General features: G+C 39.6%; 1 pseudogene; it reads right to left on the minus strand.

Annotated features, from left to right (window-relative positions):
- Positions 1 to 4,309: 4,309 nt before the first annotated feature.
- LOC148941309 (uncharacterized) lies at positions 4,310 to 5,224 on the minus strand (annotated as a pseudogene).
- Between the last annotated feature and the right edge of the window lie 242 nt (positions 5,225 to 5,466).

Genomic DNA, 5,466 nt, shown 5'->3' on the forward strand with positions numbered 1-5,466 from the left:
CAGGTAGATCGCCCATGTGTTTTCCGTGAGTACAACAAGTCAAAGGGTAGCGTAGACTTGTCTGATATGCTTCTGGAGCTCTACCGCACTGACATACGGTCCAAGAAATGGTACACGCGAGTAGTCTATTATTTCCTTGACTTAGCTGTGAACAATGCTTGGCTTCTACATAAGCGAGATTGCGAAGACGTGGGTAGACAGCATATGTCCTTGATGTACTTCAAGATGGATATTTGCAGATCACTGATAGTGTAAGGAGTCGTCAATAGGCATCGTGCTGGTTGATCCTCTGTCAGTGCTCCTAAAAAGCGAAAAACAAAAACTACAAAAGCAGGCATGCCGTCAGAATCGCTGCGATATGATACTGCTGGCCATCCACCCGACACAATCGAAAAGGGACATTGCCGGTACGAAAAACGTGCAAGGGGTGCAACTAGCCGAATTCTCTGCGTTAAATGTAAGGTTCGGTTTTGTCTGAATGGAGAAAGAAACTGTTTTATGAAGTTCCATTTTAAGTGAAATGAATATGAAAGTAACAACATCAAAGTAAAGAATGGGTTTGTGTCCACCTCGGAGTTTTATTATCTGATGTTCGAACTATTATTAACAAAATGGCTATCTCAAAATTTTTATCGAATGGGTTTGGGATAAAAGGGTGGGGGAGGGCTAATTGTCCTTCAATCTCTTTTGACTCTTTAAAAGTGAACTACAGCTTTCAATGTTCAATCAAATGAGCCCTCTCTGAAGTTTATACGAGCATCCCTTCTATAAGAACCATATATACATCCACGGCATAACTTACAACGCCTGTGCCCGGGCCCTGGGGGTTGTGTCGACCCCGGAGTTTTAATATCTGATGTTTGAAACTATTTTAATAAAATGGCCGCCTCAAGATTTTTATAGAACGGGTTTGGAGAAGAAAAGGCGTGGAGGGGGGGGGAGGGGCTAGTTGCCCTCCGATCACTTTGAATCTGAGAAAGTGAACTAGAACTTTCAATTTCTATTTGAATGAGCCCTCTCTGAAGTTTATACGAGCATTCCTTCCATAAGAACCATATATGCCATCTTGCAGGCATAACTTGCAGCGCCTGTCCCCGGGCTCTGGGGGGCTCTGTCAACACCGGAGTTTTTCTTAGCTAACCTTTGAACTGTTTTTAACAAAATGGCCATATCAAAATTTTTATCGGACCCTTTTGAGGGAAAAGAGGCATGGGGGACTGAACTAGAACTTTCAGTTTTCATTCGAATGAGCCCTCTCTGAAGTTTATACGAGCATCCCTTCCATAATAGCTATGTATATCCGCCGGGCATAAATTGCAACATCTACCCCGGGACCTGAAGGATTGTGTCGATCGCGATATTTTCTTTATATGATATTTGAACTATTTTGAAAAAATGGCTCTCAAAGTTCTTATTGGATGGGTTTGAGGAAAATAGGGCGTGGAGGGGGGGGGGATTGTTCCCCTCCGATATCTTTTGACTCTTAAAAAGTGAACGGGAACTTTCAATTTTCAATCCAATGAGCCCTCTCTGAAGTTTATACGAGCATCCCTTTCATAAGAACCATGTACGCCCCAAGGACAACACTTACAACACATACCCCCCGAGCCCTGGGGGTTGTGTCGACACTGGGGATTTTGTTATCAAATTTTTGAGCAATTTAAAAAAAATGGCTATTTCAAAATTTGTAGCGGATGCGTTTGGGCAAAAAGGTATGGAGGGGGGGGGGGTAATTGCCCTTCAATCTCTTGACTCTTTAAAAGTGAACAAGAACTTTCAATTTCCAATCAAATGAGCCCTCTATGAAGTTTATACGAGCATCCCTTTCATAAGAACCATACATGCCTTCAGGGCATACTTCGATCGCCTTACCCCGGGACCTGGGGGGTTGTATTGACACCGGAGTTTCTCTAATACCATCTTTAAACTATTGTTAACAAAATATCCATCTCAAAAATTTTATCAGATGAATTTAATAACAGAAGGCGTGGGGGAGGAGGGAGGCAAGTTGCCCTCGGATCTCTTCCATATCCCTTCCATAAGAACCATATATTCCCCCAAGGTATAACTTAAAACGCCCTTCCTCGGGCCCTGGGGGTTGTGTCGACCCCCGAGTTCTCGTTATATGGTTATTGTAACTATTTAAAAAATGGCTATCCCAAAGGTCTTATCGGATGTGTTTGAGGAACAAAGGGCGTTAAGTGGTAGGGGAATAGGTGTCCTCTGATCTCTTTTTACTCTTAAAAAGTGAAAGAGAACTTCCAATTTCCAATCAAAAGAGCCATCTTTGAACTTTATACGAGCATCCCTTCGATAAGAACCATATATGCCCCAGAGCATAACTTACAACGCCTGCCTCCAGGCCCTAGGGGTTGTGTTGACACCGGAGTTTTTTTTATACGATATTTGAACTATTTTTAACAAAATGGCTTTCTCAAAATTTTCATCCGATGCATTTGGGAAAAAAAGGGCGTGGGGCCTGGTTATCCAGCGATATGTTTTGACTCTTAAAAAGTGAACTAGTACTTTTATTATCCAATCAAATGAGTCCTCTCTGAAGTTTATACGGACATTCCTTCCATAAGAACCATATATGCCCCCAGGGTATAAATTACAACGCCTGTCCCCAAGCCCTTGGGGGTTGTGTCAACACCGGAGTTTTTGTTATGTGATCATTGAACTATTTTTAACAAAATGGCTATCTCAAAGTTTTTATCGGATGCATTTGGTAAAAAAGGATGTGGGGAGATATATGCCCCCAGGCCATAGATTACAACGCCTGCCCCCGGGCCCTTGGGGGTTGTGTCGACACCGGAGTTTTTGTTATGTGATCATTGAACTATTTTTAACAAAATGGCTATTTCAAAATGTTTATCGGATGAATTTGGTAAAAAAGGATGTGGGAGGGGGGGGGGCTAGGTGCCCTCCGATCACTTTTGACTCAAAAAGAGCACTAGAACTCCCGATTTTCATTCGATTGAGCCCCCTTTCAAGTTTATACGACTGCGCCTTCTATATGAAGTGCCTCTGGGAAAAAATAAATAATAATAATAATAAAACATTGGAGCCGTATGACCTTTACTATAGACAACGCTATAAGGTTGCCTCTGATATAGTGGTAAAATCTTGGTTCAAGGCTCCCTGGACATGCTAAATTTGATGGTGCAGTTCTTATCAACGTAGCCTGCCCTTTTATTGATGCTTTCTCGTTCTTCTAAAAGTATATAAATATCCTCATACAGATAACGCTTTAGTGTGTAAATTTAAACTGAATTTATTTTATGTATTTTATCAGCGTAATAACTTTATTCTTTTAATATATTTATTGTTTCCAAAAACTAGAGTATTGGTTTTTCTTGGCAGGTGTCTCTATTTATTTAACGTTCATTATCATTTGAGTGAGTGAGTGAGTTCTTTATTTAACAATAAAAATTATAAACAAAAAACTACATCAACAAACCCCCCCCCCCATAAGGCTCCATGGCTGGGAAAGAACAGGGGAAAAAAAATACCACCACAAAAAAATTCATAAACAAAATAAAAAAAAAAAATCTTGTCGCCCACCTTAAAAATTCCAGAATGACAAGCTAGGCAGGGGATAACACATGAATTCACCAATTCAAATAAATATCCAACTCAATCCAGAGACATCAAATCCAAGGGAAACTGGAAAAAACTTAATTACTAGCTAGAAAACCTCTAATATAATTTTTGAACATACCAAACGACTGGCAGCTTCGTTATGACACAGGGAGCGTGTTCCAAATCTTGTTGCAAGTTGTCAGAGGGTTGAAGTCAGACCTCACTGATGGAGTATGAAGAATCTGTGAATTGCTGGAAGTGCAGAGATGATAAGTCGATTGATCAGAGACAAAAGGTATATTATTACATAGAGCAGCAGAAAGATGGCCGTGCAACTGTAAAAAGATGAAAGAAGAACAAGAAAGAAAATAGAGAGATTTCAAATCAAGCAAGGGTTTAAGTGAAGATCGGTTAGTTTCATTAATAAGAGTCCTTGCTTTATAATAAAGTTTTGAAAGTGGCATCAGAGACGAGAGAAAAGTTGATATCCAAATAACAGAACAATATGAAACATAAGACTGAACTAGGCTGTAGAATAAGATTCTAAGAATCGTCCCTGGAAATATGTGTCTGAGCTTTCTAAGGATTCCAAGACTCCTGAAGACTTTCATTTTAATCAGGTCAATATGATACTTGAAGGAAAGATTTTCTTCTAGCAGGATGTCTAAGAATTGAACATAACGATCCTTACGTCTACTTAGAGAACATCTTGATACATGTATTTCATTTAAGTCACGTGAAGCTTTTGAAACTCTGGAGGAAATGAGAAAAATGACTTCCCAACATTTAAGGCAATATAATTTACATGAAACCATTGGATAAGGCTTGCAAAAAGGGCATTTATCTTTGAACGAAGATCAGACTCACCTACCAGCTGTGCCAAGAGTACTGTCATCAGCAAAAGCAATAAGTGAATCGGGTAAAGACGAACTCCTGTTACAATTAGTGAAGGATGCTGGTTGACAAAGACGACAGCAAATGGTAGGTTTTAAATTTTGTACCGCATTAATAAGATCATTGACGTAGACTAAAAAGAGTATTGGCCCAATAACAGATCCTTGTGGAACGCCAAACTCTATTCCCGAAGGGTTAGAAAAGTGCGGATCAACCGAGATGACTCAACCAGATAAATATGATAGAAACCAAGAATAAGCATTCCCTCTTATACCAATATGGGACAGTTTCCAAAGAATAATCTTGTGTGTTAATGGGTCGAATGCTTTTCGAACATCGGGAAAAAGAGCAGCAGGTAACAGATCAGAGTCAAGAACTAAATGTAAATAATTCAAAAGAGTTGCGCATGCATGCTCAGTTGAGTGCTTCGCCCTAAAACCAAACTGAAAATCGTGAAAAAAGTTTTTAGAATTAAGAAAATTACGAAGTCGAGAAAGCATAACTTTTTCAAATATTTTACTAAACACTGATAAAAAGGATACGGGACTATAATTTGCAGGATCATTCCTTGATCCACCATTAAAAAGAATAATAGCGAGAGCACACTTTAAAACACTTGGGAAAACACCATTTTCAAAGGAAAGATTGATAAGTCTCGTAACAGTAGAAATGAGGACAGGAAGAATGAACTTTACAACCTTAGTCGGAACACGGTCTGAGCCAGAAGATGAATAACTCCCCATACCATTGATAACTCTGGATACTTCAGCTTCAGAGGCAGGCTCCAATGCCACTGATTCAGGACAAGGCGGTCCAAGGTAAGACTTAAGTCAAGTAGAGAAAAAAAAGGATTTGCAGAAGAAGTTGTAGCTTTGTTAACATTATACAACTAGTAAGCAAACATATTTTGAATTTTCAGCTCACTCTCTTCATTTTTGTTTTCCTCCACAGTACTTGAACGGATAGAAGGAGCAAGAAAAGGTGATCTGA

The sequence above is a fragment of the Artemia sp. Qi Xiang Cuo genome, chromosome 18 (genome assembly GCF_049724085.1).
Source record: "Artemia sp. Qi Xiang Cuo chromosome 18, ASM4972408v1, whole genome shotgun sequence".
Lineage (NCBI taxonomy): Eukaryota > Metazoa > Arthropoda > Branchiopoda > Anostraca > Artemiidae > Artemia > Artemia sp. Qi Xiang Cuo.